The 22,357-nt window shown below is 38.9% G+C and overlaps 1 pseudogene; it reads left to right on the plus strand.

The window, feature by feature from the left end:
* Nucleotides 1-19,935: 19,935 nt before the first annotated feature.
* Nucleotides 19,936-20,584, plus strand: LOC102979529 (sesquipedalian-1-like; annotated as a pseudogene).
* The last annotated feature ends 1,773 nt before the right edge of the window (nt 20,585-22,357 follow it).

A 22,357-nucleotide genomic window follows, 5' to 3' on the forward strand; every position in this document is an offset into this window, starting at 1 on the left:
TGGCTTCGGCTCACCCAATCATATGGTTTGGTTCCAAGACTGAGTACTGAGAGTAAATGTCTCCAAAGCCAGTACTTCAAAAGATCCAGGAGAAAAGTGCACGGCCTTTTATGACCTCATTTCAGAGGTCACGTACCGTCACTTGTGCCATCCTCTATTGTTTGAAGCAGTCACAAGCCTGCCCAATTCTAAAAGGTGGGGACATAAACACCCTCTTTTTTTGTGGTAAGACCACCGAACATGAGATCTACCCTTTTAATAATTTTTAAGTACACACTACAGAATTGTTAAGCACAGGCACAATGCTGCACAGCAGATCTCTGACAAGTATTCATCTTGTATAAATGAAACTCTATACCATTTGAACAGAAACTCCCCGTTTTCCCCTCCCTTCAGCCCTTGGCAATCACCATCCTACACTCTGCTCTAAGAGTTTTGACTACTTTAAAAAAAATTTTTATTTTATATTGGAGCATAGTTGATTAACGATGTTGTGTTAGTTTCAGGTGTACAGCTAAGTGATTCAGTTATACATATACATGCATCTATTCTTTTTCAAATTCTTTTCCCATTTTGGTTATTACAGAATATTGAGCCCAGTTCCCTGTGCTATACAGTAGGGCTTTGTTGGTTATCTCTTTTATGTATAGTAGTGTTTACATGTCAATACTAAACTCTTCACGTAAGTGGACTCAAATTGTATTTGTCCTTCTGTGGCTGATTACTTCACATAGCATAATGTTCTCCAGACCCATCCATTTTATCACATACAGCAGAATTCTCTTTTTATAAGGCTAAATAATATTCCATTGTATGTGTATACCATATTTTCTTTATCTGTTCATCCATCAATGGACATTTAGGTTGTTTCCATATCTTGGCTATTATAAGTAATGCTGCAATGAGCATGGGAGTGTGGATATCTATTAATCTTGATTTCAATTATTTTGGATAAATACCCAGAAGTGGGATCACTAGATCATATGACAGTTGTATTTTTAATTTTTTGAGAAACCTCCAGATTGTTTTCCATAGAGGCTGGACAATTTTACACTTCAAACAATAGTGTGAAGGTTCCAATTTCTCCACATCCTTGCCAACATTTGTTATCTCACATTTTTTTTTTTGATGGGCATTCTAACAGGTATGAAGTTACATATCATTGTGATTTTGATTTGCATTCCACTGACAACTAGGGATGTTGAACATCTTTTCATATACCTGTTGGCTATTTGTATCTTTTGTTTGGAGAAATGTCTATTCAAGCCATTTGCCCATTTCAGAGCAATCTTAAGAAAGAAGAACAAAGCTGGAGGCATCATACTTCCTGATTTCAAACTATATTACAAAGATAGAATTAAAATAGTATCACACTTATATAAAAACAGACATATAGATCAAAGGAATAGAATAGAAAGCCCAGAAATATACCTACTCATATACAGTCAACTGATCTTCAACAAGGGTTCCAAGAATACACAAAGGCAAAAGGATGGTCTCTTAAACAAATGATTTTGGAAAACTGGATATCCACATGCAACAGAATGAAACTGGACACTTATCGGACAAATCTTACACCATACACAAAATGAACCCACAAATGGTTTAATTATTTCAATATGACACTTGAAACTGTAAATCTTCTAGAGGAAAACACAGGGAAAAGCTTCATGACAGTGGTTTTAACGATGCTATGTTGGACATGACATTGAAAACACAAGCAACAAAAATAGAAATAAACAAGTGATGGCTATATCAAACTAAAAGCTTCTGCACAGCAAAGGAAACAACAGACTGAAATGGGAGAAAATATTTGCAAACCATATATCTGATAAGGGGTTAATATCCAAAATATATAAAGAACTCCTACAACTTAAATGGCAAAAAAACAAAATAACACCCCCCCCACCTCGATGGCAGGAATTTCAAAATATCTGTGGCCATTTTAAAACCTTCACACGTATATTTTCATATACATTCAGATACATATTCACATGCTGTGCAACTGGATTAAATTTTCTTAGATTACGTTATTTCCTCTTAAGGTTTTATTTCTGAATTCTCTGACTGATGACAAGAAAAAGATGGAGACAATGCAGACTGTCCAATTTGTAAGTATACTCCATAAATATTCATTCTAATATAAAACTATCTTGAATTGGGTATATACTCATAGGAAAGTAATGGATGAAACATTTTCCATCAAAATGATAGAAAAATATGTTTGGTGACACAGAATGTAATCTGTCTGAAAAAAAACTTACTTAATATTTTATGTTACTCTCATATTCTAGGTTTATTTCTTATCTCGAGAATAAACTTACATGTGTCTATGACTGCTCGGGAGTTTATGTGAATTACATGTTCTTATCTCTTAAAAGTAATTTTTTTAAATGGAATAACAATATATTTAAAAATTTGGGAGCATCTATTTTTAAATAGAAAACAAGTGAACACAAAGCAGGTCTAACCAAATTTCACAGACACTTCACAGATAAACTTTGGTTGACATTTTTCCTCAAAATTGAGTATGTTTGAGAAACATAAGTTTTCTAGATATCATCAAGCCTTTGACTCCACTTCGACTACACAACGGGATTAACATCTGAATAATTCTAATGTCAGCTCTGTTGGAATTGGCTCCGCTGACTTTAAATGAATTTGCACTAGCGCCTGAGCAGTGAAACCTGTCTTATTTGGTTAACAGCAAGGTATTCATATCCTCTTGTCACGTTAAGTTGCTCTTCAGGTTTTAAACTCAATCTTCTGCATTTTCCTTGGACATGTGATTATTTACTAAAAGTGAGGGCATATACATATACATATATACACATTTTGCTTCTTTCATAGTTTGTTGTATTGCTCCCAGAAAAGTGCTGCATACGAGGTGCCCTAAGATACTGTGTTCACAAGACCTAATTACTGGGGAAGTGATATAATGGACTAAAGGGTACAGTTGAATGCTTTTCTTCATCTATGTGTATCTCCAGCTTTTCTCCGATTAAGTGTCTTCATATTTTATAGCATTATTCTGTCTCAGGAGCTAGAATTTTAAACTGAATTTCAGTTATTTTCTTCCATAACATAATTTGTTAAAATACTGTAATTTTCAAATAATGTCATGGAAAGATACCTGGTTTTATAACTGAAAGGTACATCCATTTATTTTAAAATAATATACTCAATTTTAATTTTTGATGATTTTTACACTGCTAAATCAACATTGATTCTGCCTTTTAATATCATCCTCGATATAAGAAAATATTACTTACTTCAACAGTGAATCCAATCTGACTACTTAAGTTGATCCAAACTTTTCAACTGTTCTTTCTGCAGAGCCCATGGTTTCCTTTTTACTAAGAATTACTCCCCAAAAATAAAAGAAAATGAAACAAACACTTGCAACATTGAAATGGATTTTGAAGGACCAAAATGAAAAACACTGCAGCAGCCTAGGTGTCCCCAACAATAATTTTCTACTTCTGAAAAAAGTATAACTTCCATTTCCTGGCTTCTAAATTAAATAAAAAGAAAATGAAGATTTTTGTACTTACCTTTTTTCTCTCCTAAAATTAACTATGACTGACCTGGAAGTCAGCAATGTCACTGCCACATCCTATAAGCTGTCTCATTTACAGCTTTTTTTTTTTTTTTTTCTATTTAAAAATTTGAAATACGAGTTGCATAGTGACAGCCAAATAAAATAATTAATTGAACTCTCACCAACCCAGCATGATATTCAAATAAGTTTCAGCATCTTGAACTATTATGGTAGGTAGGTGACATGATGAAATATTTCAACTGATAACAGAAAGTTATTTTTAACTATTTGAATACACAGATTGCTTTGAGTGGGGAGCAGTAAAGAAACAGCAGTTTGTCATGTTACTTTCCCAACATTTTAAATATTAACTAGTCACATAACCGTGGGTAGGAAATGATATATTCCTTCTCTAATAAAACAGATTTGGAAGTCAATATAATTTCTATATTTTCAAGACTTACAGATTTGTGTTAGTAGAGAATCAATTTTAGAAAAAAAATCACAAGATTTTTTTTTTCACTAAATGCGTGAATCATTAATAAGGCAACATTAATCTGGGAACATTTCTTTCCCTAGAAATAATTTATACCACTTATTGGGGGAATGTTGTCCATACTTATACAAATTTTACTGTGCACAATTACATTGGGCTTGCATGTGAATCTTATAAATTTAATTTGAATTATCCTGTCAACATTATAAGTTAATCTCTCTTAACCTCAATTTTTTTTCCAATGGTGAAACTCATGTCCAGGGTGAGTACCTAACATCCTAGGAAGCATCTTCAAGTTAAGGGCAAGTCCCCAGAAAAGGGTGCAAGTATAAACAATTAACCCACAAGCACTGAAGCTGGATGATGGGACAGTGGAGGCTGCTGAATGTATCTGGGAGGGGAACCAAAAGCCTTCGCCATAAGAGATAAAACATAGATTCAGTCAGTTATGCCTTCTGTAATCAGGCAATATGTTCACTCAACCAAGATTTATTGAAAGCCAACTGTGTGTCAGCTACTATACTAGGAAACCATGGATATAAGACTGAGAAATATGGTTTCTGCCCTGGAGGATTCTTCAGTGTAGTTGAGAAGACCAGAGTACACAAATAATTACAATAAGATGAAGTACTGTACTAGAAGAATCTACAGGTTTCTCTGGGAGCATAGAAAACGTGGAAAATTTCACCTTCCAACAGGCACTTTTTCTCAGATCCCAATCCTTTAGATTTCTATATTCATCCATGATCCCTTAACTCTTCTCTTCATACATTTTACCTGTCTAAAGAAAGTCCATCTCCTCTTAGCACTGATTGTATTAACAACTATCTTAATTACAGGAGAGCAGAGAACCATGGAGCTTATCTCTTGAACACAATGCAGTACATACATGCATAGCTTTCCTCATCCTATGCTTAAGCTTTGTTTTTCTTTTCTCATAAGATGTGAAAATCCAGCCGAACAGCACTCAAATGTTCTTCTTTTGCCTGACCTACTAGTCCTACTTCATTTAACACAGAAATGGTTCTCAAAAAGAAACTTGAAACAGACACTTTTTTCATTTATTCCCCGAATATTTAGTTGCAACGAGCAACCTCATTCATGTCCCCATATGCACCTGTGTGGGAGCTTCTTTTGCATATGCACGCAAAAGCCAAGTTTCTAGATCTGAAGATCTGAGTCTACTTAATTTGAACAAGTCTTAAAAGATTCTTCTTCAATACGGCTACACCCACCACCCCTTGCACCAGCTGTGCATGAGAATTCCCATGTCCTCACACAACTACCAACATGTGGCTTCATTCCACTGCTTATTTTATCATTCTAATGACTTCTATGTAATATCTCACTGATATTTCCTTTCCTTTGGTTACGAATGTGTCTATGGTTTGGAAATCCTCTTCTGTAAATTTTCTCTTCATATTTTTTGCTATTTTGATACTGAAGATCCTTTTTTTCTTGCCAGTTTACAGGAATGTCTTCAAATCCTAGATATTAGCTACTAGTTTTAAAAACTATAAGTACCTTTTCCCAATCTATAATCTATTAATGTATAGGATATGTCACTGAACAGAAAAATTTAACTTTATGTAATCATAGCCACCAACATCATACCTTAAGGTGGTACTCTGAGAGTTTTAGGAAGTCCTTTCTCATCTATGGATCACAAATATATTTTCCTATATAATGTGTGTATTAGTCAGGGTTCTCCAGAGACACAGAACCAACAGAAGATTAGACAGATCCAGATCTAGATCTAGATTTTTTTCCTTCATCATTCCCATTCTATACAAGTTTTATTCAAAAAAAAAAATGGTGGGGGCGGACTAAGATGACCATGAAGAGTAACCATCATTAAAATAAAGTATTCAATTGAACAGAATTAGGACCCAATTCAGTTTGTGCTGTCCTATCCTCTCACTACACAAGTTAAAAAAATTCACTTTCTCAGTGTGGAAGAGTAGGACCACCTTTACACTGAAATGGTGCCCCATACGAGATATAAAAATCCCTGATTTTGTCTTCTATTTATCCTTTTCTTTTTCATTCTTCTTACACTCAGCCTTAGCTTCTTCTTCTTCATGTTTTTTGAAATGTACATAACGAAATTTTTCATCATGCGTGTTTATTCCACACCACCAAGCAAGTCTCTGGAACCAGCTGGATGTCCCACAATTCAACTCAATTCTGATACTGTCTACCTGGAGATAGCATCAGGATCCATAGGTTAAGGGCTCAGTCCTGCAGGACTGCCCCCACCCCCACTTAAGACACCAGTCACAAGTCCATGTTGTTACCTGTGCTGACTTATTGGCTATAGATTGGAGGTTCCAATGACACCCTACACGGTTTTGATTAATTTACTAGAGCAGCTTACAGAATTCAGGAAGACATTTTACTTAGTAGATTACTAGTTCATTAAAAAGGAATACAACACAGGAACAGCCGTATGGAAGAGATGCATACAGCAAGATATAAGGGAAGGGGTATGGAGCTTTCATGTCCTCTTCAGGCATGCCACTCAATCAGAAAGAAGCCTTAGCCAAATATCTGGAAACCCTACGATCCAGTCAAATTAACACCTAAAATCAATGATCGTAATATGCATTAACTGAATATTTTTACTTTCATATTTAATGTTTAAAATGAATGTAAACCTATCTTGTATATACTCTCAGGCAGAAAACAACTTGATTTTTCTCCACATAATAACCTATTTTCTGAACACCTTCTTCAAAAGAATACACCCTTTCTCAACTCATTTATATGTTCAGATTTATAATATACTAAATTCCTACATAGAGGAGAAGCACATCAAGAGTGGAATGAAATATGGTCCTCCACAAAAGTAATGAGAACACTGGCAATAATCATCAATATTTATTTTTCAGAACCCTGGAAATTAATAATAGTTTTCTAAACATCTCGGAATCACTTATTTGACAAAAATGGCTGAATCTAAGAAATAATGCCAAGCTCTGTGGCGTGTTAACTTTCTCGATTCCCATCTCCCTTCTCTAGCTGTGCTGCAGCCTTGGAAAAAAAAACAAAACACCTAACAACTATGGCAGCTGTGAAAAACAGGAGCCTACTAGTCACTGGTGAGAGCAGAACAAGCTTGAGCTCTCCAAAAGCTCAACCTCAGAGAACTGTGACAATTTTACCTATATGTCAGCTCCATGAAAACAGTGGCAGTTGTTGAACATCACAGCTCCTGAGACAGCTATAGCAGTTACAACTGAAAGGCTGACCAAAAACTGCAAGAAAGAAAAACTGGGAAATAGCATGTCTATAGAGAGCTTTGAAAATCTCAGACATGTTCCTGGGAATCTAGAAGTTCATGTGCATAGGCAGGTCTGTGTGCATGTCCAGGAAAAAAATATGAGGAGGCTAGCTGACCTTTAGGCTGTACACAAGCAGGAAATGAAGGCTAAGGCAGAGTTGTTAAAGCTGTAGGCTGCTTTCTGGAGTGACTAAAATATACCCTAACATACACAGAGCTCACTGATAAAGGCTGGGAGCTTTATTGGTTTAAAGTGTTTAAGAAAATCTCTGTCCAATCATTATTAGACAGAAAAGGTAATCCAATAGAAATCTCAACAGCCACATACAACAATACAGACTTTAAACAATTAATACAGGAAAGTCACTGGATGCTAGAAGAAATAGATTCTAAGTGCAGACTTGTAAATTAGCTGTAGGACCTGGGGTTACTCTCTGAGTTTTAATTTTTGTGTTGTGAAATGAAGAAATCACACTAAATCAGTGGTCCTCCATAATTAATTTTTTTTTTTTTTTTTTTGCGATACGCGGGCCTCTCACGGTTGTGGCTTCTCCCGTTGCGGAGCACAGGCTCTGGACGCGCAGGCTCAGCAGCCATGGCTCACGGGCCTAGCCACTCCACGGCATGTGGGATCTTCCCGGACCGGGGCACGAACCCGTATCCCCTGCATCAGCAGGTGGACTCTCAACCACTAAGCCACCAGGGAAGCCCCATAATTAATTTTTAAAAATTCTGTATAGATTGTACTTGCCTCTGAGATCTCTAATCTGTACTACTGGCATTTTTCTGGTCCTCTGCCAATAGATACAGAATTTATTACAATGGTTTTAATATATTATAATATCAGTTTGGATAGTTTCCCATTTTCACTATGGTCTTTCAAAGTAGACTTTATATTATGAACATTTAATCTTCATACAATTTTAGAAAATAATATCAATTTCAGAAGTCCAAAGAAAATGGTGATTGGCAGAAAATTCAATTTATAAATTATCTGGGGATAATTGATAGTTGTATAATATTGTGGCATCTCACCAAAGAGCAGAAAGTCATCTTCTCTGTTCTTACCAGTATTTCAGCATATAGGCCTGCAAATGCCCTAGACAGACATATATTTTATTGCTAATAATGGAATTGGACCAATCTGAAAATATAATAACAAATCATTCCCATTATTGGCAATAAAATATATAAGTCTATCTAGGCCATTTACTTATTCAAGAATATGCAGACCTATATGCTCATAATATTATAAAGTCTATTTTGAAAACCAACAGTAAAAAGAAATAGATAAAAATAGAGGGTTCATTTTTTCCCTTAACTATAAGAAATCTTAATGTTTTTCTAAAATATATTCCAATGTGTTTCTCTGAATACTTTTTAGAATATTTTAAACTAATCTATCTGTGTTTTAATGTAAACATTAAGAATTTGTACATTTTATTTTCCAATAAAAAGAAGATGGCATAATAGTCTACTCCCCAAGGCCAAATACCAGTTAAATTTTCTTCACTGTTGAGATAACTAGAGGTAATATAATGATTATTTTGTTTCTTGGTCAAATCATGTCTTTGGTGTGCATATAATTTTAGAATAACCACTCTTTTGTAAATGTATTTCAAATGATTATGATTGAAACTAAAGGAAAAAAGGGGCTTTGTAAACTAAGTGACATAGGCAGCTCCAAACTATTCATACACATCGCTTTTTTCAATATAGAAGATTTGGTAAAATAGAGTTTAGTAGTAAAATAAATATTAGAGGTCTTTTAAGGTAGTCCAGGCCTCTCTTAGATATCACAATGCATAATTGTGCTACTTTATTTTGACAATTACTCTAATGAAAAACTTAACCTTGGTTAAAGACACATTATTTAAACGGATTTAACATGAAACACTTCCTGACATAATGCCACTGCAGAATCAGTGATCATGGGATGCTTTTTGTAATCGGCTCTTCCAAAACAACTTTCAGAGATAATTCAGTATATTATTTTTTATTCATGATTCATACTGCTGTACACTCAGACTGATGTACACCTGGAGATATAAATTCTTTATAATTATGTATCAATAGATGTTTCTAAACTTCTTTTGACAACTTCTATATCAATATGCTAATGCCATCTCTAAATCTCTCAACTATTCTCAGATTATAAGTTTTTCAATTTAATATTATTATAAATATAATAATTTAGAAAGCAATATCTACTTTGGGCCAAAACTACCCAGGCCTGTTTTGTCATTTGTATTTTATTGAAGTAGTTCCTTTAAAAATAAATTCCCTAAATGACCTAATGTGAATATTGTTAGGGCAATGATTATGCTTTATTTTATTTTTGAAGTGGCACTGTCTAGCATAAAGACTCAATAACTACCTTTGGATAAATCAGTGGTTATGTGATAGAAACAATCAGCTATGTTTGGTAACTAAAACTACTAACCTAGTTGGTATAAATTTAAATAATCTAGATGGGAAAGGTTTGGTATTATAATATTGATACCCTCAGCCCTTAGTTTACTTTTCAGTCCAACGTATTATAATCAGTTTTACATTATGTATCTGGAAGCTATATGACATTGCTAAGATCTGAGAAGATGAAAGCATTTTACTGGAATGTAAGTAAGTTATTTTGCCATATGTTTGCTAGTTGTGTCAACAGATTCAATTGAAACTTTTTAAAAAATCTGAACAAATCTCCTTCTTCCAACTGTCACTTGCAAAAAAATTAACTGTCAACATAAAAAAGTAAAAAATGATCACATAAGTGTTAAAATGAATTATTGGAACTAGAGAAATATATTAACATCAAACTCTATACCAGCAGTCTCCAACCTTTTTGGTACCAGGCACCAGTTTTGTGGAAGACAATTTTTCCACCAACGGGGAAAGGGGGTGGTTTCAGGATGATTCAAGCACATTACATTTATTGTGCACTTTATTTCTATTATTATTACATTGTAATATATAATGAAATAATTATACAACTCACCATAAAGCAGAATCACTGGGAACCCTGAGCTTGTTTTCACTTGCCACTCACTGATAGGGTTTTGATATGAGCCTGCAAGCAATTGATTTATTATGTTCTCTGTGCAGTCAAACCTCTCTGCTAATGATAACCTGTATTTGCAGCCACTCCCCAGTGCTAGCATCACTGCCTCAGCTCCACCTCAGATCATCAGGCATTAGATTCTCATAAGGAGCGCGCAGCCTAGATCCCTTGAATGCACAGTTCACAGTAGTGTTCACGCTCCTATGAGAATATAATGCTGCCACTGATCTAACAGGAAGCAGAGCTCAGACGGTAACGCGAGTGTCGCGGAGCAGCTGTACCTACAGATGAAGCTTTGCTGGCTTGCCGCCCCTCACCTCCTGCTGTGCAGCCCAGTTCCTAACAGGCCACGGACAGTTACTGGTCCATGGCCCAGGGGTTGGGGACCCCTGCTCTACACTTAGGAAATAGCCAATCACTTGTAAAAGGAAACTTCTGAGATAAAAATTCAATGTTTCTTTTTTTTTTTTTTTTAAGGTTTTTTCTTTTCAAAACAGTTTCAAATGACCAAAGAGGAAAAAAAATCTTATAAAACCATGGTAATTTAAGAAATGTTTAATTAAAGTTAATATGATAACACATACTTTATGTTATTCTCTATACTATACAAAGTAAACAAAATATAATAAATATAATTAATATAAAGAGTTGGACTTTTTCTGATTTCATGTATCATAAAATACAAAGTAATCAGGCATGTAGTTCTCAGTTTTTTAAAATTGGAAGTTTGTTTAATATTACTGACAGATTAAACTTGGGCCAAATCAGAGAAACTGGTGAAAACCAGGCTCCCAAAATCACTCACAAAGAAAATACTAGAAAGTTTCCTCAAAGCCAGGAGACCAAACTTCTCCTAATACTTAAAATTATTAATAGAAAAGGGCATTCTAAGAACCTGTACTAAAGAAAGTCTGTTTTGTTTCTAAGTTTTACCCCCAAGCTGGGTATATTGAAAATATACCTGGACGTTATTCTCAACCCATTACCTAACACTTTATTTTTTCAGGACTTGGAATAAGGCAATAATCTGTATAGGAATTATTTTATTGCGGAATTTATTTTTCTTGTTGAAAATTTCATGATCTTTGAAGGTATAGTCTGTGCTGTGTCAGACACAGGGTTAAGCGTACTTACAGATCCAAAGATGAACAAGAGAGTTATAGCCTCAAAGAAGGTCACCACTAATTGAGAATAAAACAATATATAAACTTCATTATGGGAAAAATTGCTGAATGTTATAAAATATAATACCCACCTGCTGTTGTATCACTATCACAAATAACTCTCCACATCATCTTTATTAAATTCTACACTGTAATGTTCCTTATTACTTATTTACAACCTTAGTCAAATAAACATTGGTGTAATTCATTTGCCTTCCTTGCAAGACTCACTATGTCACTTTATTTTGTCCCTACTTAAAATAGGGACAGTCTGTCTTGTTCACTAATGTAGTCCGCACTTATTATACAGCGTCTCCTGTAATAGTAACAGCTCCATCATCTTCATGCAATTACTTTATATCCCCTTTCTCACTTCACAGCCTCACATCCAATTTCCCACTTCCTTCTTTGCAAATATAATTACCTTAAACAGTATAACTCCGTTTAGCATCTCACATCCTTTGATGATTGTTGTCATATCTTTTACTTCCACATATGTTATAAATCCATCAGTGCACTGGACATATTTTGTTCTTTTGGGCTTAAATCATTATTGATGAGAAATCAGCAAAAATTCTTCCCATTGTTCATATGTATATAATTTTTTTCCTTCTGGTTGTTTTCAAGATTTTCTCTTTATCTTAGTTTTCTACAATTTGACTAACGTTCCTTAATGTGCCTGCTGATTATATTTATGCTGTTAGTGGTTGACTGAGCTACTGGAATCTAAATGTAATTTTCATATAATTTTAAAGGCTTTAGTCTTTTTCTTCAAATTTTTTCTGTCCCTATTAGTTTATTGTGTGATATTGTTCCACTCAGGTCCCCAGAAACTTGGCTCATTTTTCTTCATTCTTTGTCCCTCTGTTCTTCAGACTGATAATTTCTACAGATCTGCCCTCAATTTATTGACTTCTTTATTCTGTCACCTGTAATCTGCTAAGACCATCAAATAGTTTTCTTAAAATTTTAGTTAGTTCTAAACTTCTCATTATTATTGTCTCCATTTATCAGATAAGATTAGCATTTATGATTAATTCAGACTACTTTTGCTTTAACTATTCAAAGATATTTTTAATAGATGCTTTAAATCTGTATTTGTTTAGTATAACCTTTGTGTCATTTCAGGTTTGGTTTCTACTAACTGCTTTTTCATGACTATGTGTAATACGTGTTAGTACACACATATATATATAATTATATAGTTATATATTTATAATTATTTCTTTGTATGATCATTGCTTTGGGGGTGAACAACAGCTTTACTGAGAGAATTTACCATATAATTTAACCATTTATCTAAATTGAATGACACAAGGGTTCTTAGTATATTCACATACTTGTGCCATCACCATACTCAATTTAAGAACATTTTCATCACCCCTAAAAGAAACCATGTACCCTTTTGCAGTCATGCTCCCCATTTTCCTCCACTAATTTACTTTTATCCTCTATAGATTTGCTTATTCCAGACATTTCATATAAATGAAATCATAAAATATGTGGTCTTTTGTGACTGGCTTTTTTCACTTAGCAAGATGTGTTCAAAGTTCATCCATGTTGTAGCATGTATCAGTACTCCATTTTTTTTAGTACTTAAAAGGAAGATATTATTAATAGTTATTTTGTCAAATAGTCATTAAAAATGCCCCCCAAGCTCCTATTATGTAACTCTTAATCTTATTGAAACATTTTAACACACACAAAAAAGGAAGAACATAATCCCTAATGAAGGGTTGCTATACATTGATTAAATTTAGCCACATGAAAAACAGCATTTCTTTCTTACTGTGGATCATTAAAAAATTTTGGTGACTTACTTTTTTGTCTGATATCTTCAGCAAAATGGGTAGAGCCCAACAAAGGCAACTTTTTGCCTCCCTTGTAGGAACTTAGGTGACATGGGAAAACCTTATGGCTGTTCAGAAGTGTGGGGCTCCCCTCTCCTCATCTGTAAAAGACAAGTTGGACCAGATGATTTACCTATTACTCCATTCAAAAAAAATATGAACACCCATTATGTGCCAGGCATTATGCTCAGCATTATGGCTTTTAAAAAACCTTCAATTTTATAGTCCTTTATCATTCCAGTCACATGTATTAGTTTGTTTTAATAGAACTACTTTACTGACTTTCTCTAATTCCAGGCAGTGGACTAGGCTGCGGTGGCAATAAGAAGTTTAAGACGATGTGCTGCAGAGAAGCCAGTGGTTACATGGGTGTTCTGGGGTCAGGCTTCACAAGAGAGGTGACACTTGAGAAGGGTATGCCAGCCAGGGGAAGATATCTCAAAGCTGAATTGGAATCCAGGCGGCTGAATGTAAATCACATGCGAAGGAAGGGGAATTTTTACCTCTGAGATGAGCTGCTGGCTGGGCTTTTTCAGCAGAGAACCGACGGTGAACCTCATCCGGTCCGCCGCACCGAGGATAAGGATGGCATGTCCAAGGAAGGGACCCCAGCAAAAGTCCCCGGATTAAGGTGTAGCACTACAGGCAGGAAGGAGGGACCGGGTTCCAGGCAGTTTTGAAGCAGAAACACTTGCAAAAGTCACCCACCACCTGCACGAGCTCCATCAAAGATCTGACTTATTTTTCCTGGAGCTGCGACCCCGTTTCTTCCTATCATTCCGCCGTCACACCTCTTTTGTCTGACCTTCTTAGGTCAAGGAGTGTCATCGGGGCTCGACATCGGCCCTCGGGTTCCGGACTTTTCCTTCCGCACAACCAAGTCAGCCAACCAACCGCGTCCTCCCGTCACCTGAGATCCCGGGTGATCGCTCTCGCGAGTCCAGAGGTGCTAATCACGCAGGCGCACTGACCCCAGTCTCCGTTAATATGTCATGAGAACGATGAATATGCGGTTGCACATTTTCTTTATTCATGGATTTATGGCTATTTGGATTGTTTCCACTTCATGACTGTTATGAATAATGTTTTCTTGAACCTCCATGTGTAAGTTTCCGTGAACATGTTCTTATTTCTCTCCAGTAGACACCTAGGAGTGGTATTGCTAGATTGTATGGTAACTGTTTCTTTTGGGGGGATTGGGGTTTTTTGGGGGGGGGGGGTTGTTGTTGTTGTTTGAGGAATTGCCAAGCTGTTTTTCAGAGAGACTGTATTATTCTGCATTCCCACCAGCAATGTATAAGAGTTTTAATTTCTCCATATCTTCACTTGCTATCTGTCTTTTTGATCATAGCCGTTATAGTGGGTGTGAAGTTGCGTCTCACTATAGTTTCGGTTTGCGTTTCCCTGATGGCTAATGATGTTGAGCATCTCTTCATGTGCTTATTGGACATTTGTATGTTTTTTTTTGTTTTTTGTTTTTGAAAAATATTCAGAACCTTTGCTTATGTTTTAAATTAGTGTTTTGCTTTTTCATTAAGTTGCAAGAGTTCTTTGTATATTCTGGATATAAGTTTCTCATCAGAAATATGATTTTGAATATTTTCTTCCATTCAGTGGATTGTCTTTTCACTTTCTTCATGGGGTGTTTTGAGGCACAGAAATGTTTAATTCTGATTAAGTCCAGTATATCTATTTTTTTTCTTGTGATACTTGTGCTTTTGGTGTCATATCTAAGAAACCATTGCCTACTGCAAGGTCGTGAATGTTTACACCTATGTTTTCCCTCAAGTATTATATATTTTTAATGTACATTTAGGTCTTTGATCCATTTTGAATTAGTTTTTGTATTTGATGTGAGGTAGGAGTCTAACTTTGTTCTTTCATGTGTAGTTATCCAGTTGTCCCAGCATTATTTGTGAAAAAGACTATCCTTACCTCACCGAATCATCTCGGCAGTTTTATTGATGGTAGTTTTTGTTTTGTTTTGTATTAAATTCTGGACATTTTGGATACTATCTTGTAAAAATGCAGAACTCTCTTTTTGAAAATTTTAATTTTAGCTGGCAGTTTAATTACTTCTGGGTCCCCTTGAATTTATTTAGACTTGTTTTACACTTTGTTGATGTAGACTCAAGGGAGGCCCAAGGTGTTTCCCAGCCCCAATAGGTTGGCAGTACTCAAATTCCATGTCCTGTCTTCCCTAAGGATTTTTTTCAGACTTGGGTTTCAGCTTTGTCAGGATGTCATTCTTATTTTGAGGCCTTTCTGGCATCTCAGCTTACATGTTAAGGAGATCTCTCCAATCGCAAGGCCAGATGTCACCAGACACTGTTTTTGGTGCCTTTCCCCGTGACCAGCACTGCTCCATTGCTACGCAACCCTGTAGAGGCTGGTATCCCATTAGACTTGAGTGGTCCCATTTTGTGCACCTATATCCCAGCCCTTGTACACTGGCAGGTGTCTCACCCTGACCAGTGGCATTCCTTCTGCACAGAACTGCCCTTCCTGACGCTTTGCCCAACAGGTTCCAGCCACTTCATTCTAATCACTTTCTACTCAGCTTTGTGGGATTGTGTGCTTTGTTGGGACCCCAGCTCCAAGCTGTGGTTCATTGGGAAATTGTCCGCAGGCATGAAGCTGGGAATTTATGGGGCTGAATTGAATTTCCCTTTATGTAAGACTCACAGCTATGTACTGCCTGTTGCCCATTACCTGAAAACAGCTGTCCTCTCTTATCATTCTTTATAATGGAAGGGCTAGTCTGGGTACCAGTTACTCCATTATGGCTCTTTGATGCAGGCTTTTAAAAAACTACTTTACAATGGGAATATATTTGTTTCATTTTTCTGAATACTCAGAATCACAAAATAATATTACTTATCCTGAGTATCATTTGTGAAAAATAATGAATTTGTCTACCATATGTTTAGTATCCTGGAATTTTTAAAATACTACTGCATTGAAAAGAGGGCATAGTACATTTTGTAAAATTCTAAGAGAGACTGATAATTCTGAAGTGGCCTTAAGAATTACAGTGTAACTCTTTCAATAGCAAAAATCTAAGGAAAATTGAAAAATGCCTGTTATAAATCAGCTGAATTATTTGAATGCAATTCAAATTACTAGAAATAACTCTCTAAAGAGTGCAAATAATACTGTTACAAGAATCATAATGAGGGGGAAATTATTCTAAAGAAGTAGAGTGCTCAGCTGGAGGAGATAATTAGGTAATGAATGGTTAATTGGTAGAGTATGAAGTTGGTGTGTAGGTATATTAAAGTAGATTAAAAAGTCTCAAGAGAGACAAAGCAAAGGAGAAAGCAATTTAGTGTATTAACCAGTATCCTCCCTCCACAACTCTTAGACATATGTAAGAGCATAATCTTTTAGGGAGAAAACTGATAGCATTCATTTATTGACTAAATGGAGAAAACTATGAAAATTATTTGGAAGCATTAAAATTATGAAAATTGTGGCATTGAGAAATTAATTAAATAGCTATATAATTTAACTTGACTCTCAGATCTTTAATACATAACACTAAATCTTTTAAAGTAAAAGACTAGCACCCTGAGGTTAAAAAGTTAGCACTAAACAGAACAGAACTACTCAACACAGGCAACCAGAAGATTCCCATAGACTAAACACATAGGTCTATAGCAGGCCACTACTGTTCTCCCCAAGTGCTGGACTGCGGTAGAAACAACACCTTGTCTAGTAGAATAAAAACATGTCCTCTTCCAGTAATTCCTTTGTGTAGTATTTTCTTATTTATGACACACAATAGATGGTCAAGTCATTTGAAATTCTGCTTGCTGAGAAATGATCTCTGATCTCCCACACTTTAGTTTCTCTGAGCTCTTTTAAGTGCACGTGTTCCTGATCAGATCGCCAGGCCTTGTCTAAAAAACAAGACAGCCTGTTTTGTAGGGTTGTCAGAAAAAATGCAAGCAGCCCAGTTAAATTGTATTTCAGGTAAACAACTTTTGGGGGGAGGGTATAAGCATGTGCTAAATATTACATGTGACACACTTCTGCTATAAATGATTGCATTATTCATTCTTTATCTCAAGTTCAAATTTCACTGGATGTCCTGTACTTGTATTAAATCTGGCAAATCTACCTGTTCAGTAAATGCATGCCAGCTTGGTTGGCAGTGGCAACTAGAGGTTGAGACTGTAGCCTCAGAGTCTGGAAGACTTAGGTCCTGATATAAGAACTGCCTCCAGTTGACCTTGTTGGGTATGATTTATTTTTCAACTGTAAAAGGGCATAATTATAGTATGTTTAATATTCTTGTTGGAAAGATTCAAAGAATTTTTTTTAAAGTGACATGACAACAATGCCAAGGTCTTACAAATAGTAAGCCCTCAATAAATATAAGCTATCTATTTAATAATATAATTAATATGTTATTTTTCATTCAAAGAGAATGAGACTTAGAGAGACTTAAAGAGTATGTATTTATATATATTTCCAATATTCAAAGATTGTTTCCTCAACATAGTACTTCTCTATTAAAATATTTTGAAGTTCTCTTTTACCATAATAATATTTCATTCAAAACCTCTCAAAATTCTTAATACCTATGAACAATTTGAGCCATTTGGATCAAATAACCTTCTCAAAGCTGTGAAGATCAACAAACTAGGTCCATTTTTTTCCTCTCTATTCTTCATGTAAATTTACTAAACTGCATAAATCAATGTGTAACTTACAAATATTAATAATTCATATGGAAATGAGATTTTAATTCTAAATATTATTATTAGAGCCTATAGAAAGATAACTATGTTATACAATTTAGGAGAATAAAAGGTTAAAACTATAAAAATAAGTGTTTCATTTTATACACGTTTATGTAAAACGTGCAGGATAAGCGTAGGATACAGAAAAATGGATGTAACGTTAAGCTAGTTTAGAAAAAATTCAATCATCTGCCCAGTCCTCACATCCTATAGCTAATTTAAACTAAACACATTTATACATTTCTGGCTTCAGACTTCAGAGTTGAAGTGTGTGGGCTCTAATTGCGTTCCGGCAGTTATTTGCTAGAAGTTTAAGCAGGAGAGCTTTGAAATCTTTCTCAAATACTGTTTATATATTAACTAGCTCAACATGTAATGTGATTAAACCAGTGAGTCTACAAATCAGTCTCAAGGGAAGAACATTCTTTGAACATCTGTGAAATTATTTTTCAATCATTTTAAATTTTATTTAAAATTAAAGAGGTGTCTTGAGAGTCCCCATTTATTCTCTTTTTATTTCTTCCTATTGCCATCTCAGTCTGCATGTCAAGGCCATGCTTCTCTTTTGGTTGTTAATCAGTTTCATTTTGAGATGTCAGGATCAGACAAAATTCAGTGTGTCTGAAACCAATTCACTCTTCCTGTGAAATGGAACACTTCCTGAACGTCCAATTTATGTGCTTTGCCATTACCTAGGATCAAATGTAATTTCTGTTGCATTCTTCATTACAGTGTACAATCAGTTGTCATGTCTTGTCAATTCTTCCCTCACACTCTCTATTGTATGTGTAGCTCTAGTTGCCCACAATACACAGGTAAAGATACGCACACATTCTATACCCATTCTTCACTTCTGGTCTGAGTAACCATTAATTTTAAATGGTTTAGAAGCTTTCTAATTGCTTCTATCTCTCCCCTTTAATTTATCCTGAATGTAACTATCAAATTAACCTGATAAGGTAAGACTTTCTTCATGTTTTTTTCTTATTCATACCAAAGCAATGGTGTCCAGTTAACATTGACCATTTTACATTACGATTCCAGCATGGTTTCTAATCATTAATTTTCTACACCACGAATGCAATTGTTAGTCATCCCATTTTGTTCCTTTTCCTTTCGTATTGTAAATATTGAGTTCTTAGATCAGCTTTTTACCCTGAGTGGTCATGAATGAAATTTCAACGTTTGGCTTTGAAAACTTAAGCCCTACTAATTAGTAAAAGAAATCTTATGATACAGAAAACTCCCCCTTCTCTCATAGAACTCAGGAAAGCAATTACTATCTTGTTATCATAAAAGTATCCTTTCCAAGTGTTATTTTTTAAGAAATAAGCCTTATAAGACATATGGGCCTTAGGTATCACTGCTATATGCATGACAATTCTGATTCTGCCCTCGCACTAGCAATTTCACTTGATAGAATATGTACTTATGTTCACCACAAGGCATATTTAAGAACACTATTTCTAGGAGCCCAAACTGCAAATGACCCAAAGATCTATCAAGTATAGAACAGATACACCATACTACATTAAGGTAACAGAATACTATAGAACAACAATGAAGAATTAGAAAAACAGCCGGCTACTCCCGCCTCCTTCCGTCGGATCTGCGCTCTCCCGCGGCTGCGCCGGCTCGGCCGCCCGGGAGACAAACCACCGCTGCAGCCGCCGCCGCCGCCGCCACCGAGCGGTCCCGGGCCATGGCCGGGCCGGCCCCCCACCCCCACCCCCCCGGCCCCCTAGAACTGAGCAGAGGCCGGGGAAGTGAGCCGTGGCCTGAGAGGTCCCAAGCCCCCAGGCCCCGCCGCCATGAAGCTGAACCAGGGCAGCCTGGCCTTCCACGCCACCTGCGACGCCCCGGCCGACAACGCGGGCTTCCTGTACAAGAAGGGCGGCCGGCATGCGGCCCACCACCGCCGCTGGTCTGTGCCGCGCGGCACCATGCTCTTCTGCTTCGGGGACGGGGCCAGCCGTGAGCCCGTGGGAGTCATCATCCTGGAGGGCTGCACCGTGGAGCTGGTGGAGGCGGCCGAGGAGTTCGCCTTCGCCGTGCGCTTCGCTGGGGCCCGGGCCCGCACCTACGTGCTGGCGGCCGAAGAGCCCGGCCGCCATGGAGGGCTGGGTGAAGGCGCTGTCGCGGGCCACTTTCGACGACGTGCGGCTGGTGGTGCGCGAGCTGGGGCACCGGCTGGCGGCCGTGCACTCAAGCGGCCCACTCCCGCCCCGCCGACCCCGCGCACTCCGGCCCAAGGAGAACTGAGACCCCTGCCGCCGCCGCCGCCCCCGCTGGCGCCGTCCCGGCCCCCGGCCCGGCCCCGAGCCCCCGCCAGCGGGCGGCGCCCAGCGGGCCTCTCGACTCGGCCTCCTTCGCCCAGCTGAACGAGTGGTACGGGCAGGAGGTCAGGGCGCTGAGGGGCAGTGGCTCCGCAGCCAGGCCCAGCCCTGAGGGTAGCGCCGAGGGCCGGAACCAAGGGGAAGCGGTCAAGGCCAGCCTTGAGGTCGGCACTGGTCCTGGTTCTGGTGCCACTGCAGCCCCAGGCCCTGTTCTGACAGGCCCAGCCCTGAGACACGGGGACCTGGTCCTGAGGGCGGCTGCAGTCGGCGTAAGCCCTGAGGTCCTGCCTGGTCTGCTCTGGGGACTCAGACTCGGAGAAGATGCTGGGTTCTGGGGGCTGCTTTGGGGCCTCTGTCATTCAGAGAAAGCCCAGCCTTGAGGAGGCCATCGTGCCTGATCCTCAGGAGAATCCAGGCCCTGGGTGATCCTCAAGCAGCTGGAGGGCTGGTTTTGCGGGAACTGTAGCCCCCAACCCAGCCCTGCAGGTGCCTCGGTCGCCCGTCCCGAATCACCTAGCCGAGGCTTGTTGCTGGCAACAGGCCTCCACGGGGGCAGCTGGGACCTGTGAGGATCTGTGGCCTGGAAGGCCCAGGCCCAGTCAGCGCTGGTCCAGAGGCTCCAGACTGGGCCTCACGCGGACGGGAGGCTGGGCTGTGCTACACCACACCTGGGCCTGACCCTGTGGCTCCCAGGCCCGCCGGAGGAGCTGCCTGGATGCCGGCTGCCTGCCTGCCTGCCTCCATAAGCGTGGGCTTTCATGTGCGCCCAGCGCCGTGAGATGGCCCGGCCCCCGGGGCTCCCGGTCCGGAGTGAGGCCGAGGCAGCACTTTCCCCGGGGCCTCGGCCAGGCCTTGAGGTGGTGCTCCTGGGACCGTAGCGGCCCTCTGGCCAGGTCTGTGCTCCTGTGGCAGCCCTCACGCTCCCCCAGCACTCCTTAGCCACATCCTCTGTCTTTTCCCGAAGCCAGCCTGGGGCGGGGCCTCTCGGGAGCTCGCCTGACCTTGTCCGGTCCTGGCCTGGGCAGCTGTGGCCTGAGCTGACTTTCCAGCAGGTTCCCCTAGGGAGGAGGGGCCACTGACCTTGACCGGTCCTGGCCTGGGCAGCTGTGGCCTGAGCTGACTTTCCAGCAGGTTCCGCTAGGGAGGAGGGGCCATGAGCTTTCGGCCCAGAAAGGGCCCGGGTGCCAATCTGATAGGGGCAAAGAAGCAGCTGCAAAGCCGTATTTGGCTTCCAGAACCCTCTCCCTCCATCGCAGCCCCTCTCTGAGCTCACAGACTTAGCCCCCTTCTCGCCCACAATATTCCAAGAGGGAGACCAGGTCTCGCTTTGTTTCGAGACCAACTTCTGTTTTTCACTCACTACAGTGGCTGTTCTTCATCCAGGGAGAATCTCGGGGGGCTGAGACACCCCCAGCCCTCAAGCTGGGTCGTGTTTACAGTCCTCAGTGCCCCCAAATTGGGACCCCCTGAGGACACTCCTGCCCTAATCTTTATTTCTCCAGAGGCTCCCTCTTGGTGACAGACAGACTCGGCCCTTAGCCCCTTCCTGCTGCCTTTGGAGTCCTTGGGGCTTGGGGAAGAATGGGGGGCTGTCTGCGTGTCTGCAATCACCAGCTGACTGCTGGCCCAGTTGACTGGAGCTTGAGTTTTAATTTTAATACCTAGGGTGTTTTTTTTCCTAGCAACAAAGCTTGGTGTTTTCACTGCTTTTGTTCCCTGTTGGCTGGTAGGAAGGGATAGGGTGCCTGGTTCTGGGTTTGGCCAGTGAGGGAAGGGGGGGTATAGTTGGCACTGCCCCCAGGGAGAGGGCAAGGAGCCTTGGCTGGAGACACAGGAACCTCAAGAATCTCACCTGGTTCTTTGCCTCCTCCCTGGCAAGGCCTGC

Source organism: Physeter macrocephalus, chromosome 4 (genome assembly GCF_002837175.3).
Source record: "Physeter macrocephalus isolate SW-GA chromosome 4, ASM283717v5, whole genome shotgun sequence".
In the NCBI taxonomy this organism is placed as follows: Eukaryota; Metazoa; Chordata; class Mammalia; order Artiodactyla; family Physeteridae; genus Physeter; species Physeter macrocephalus.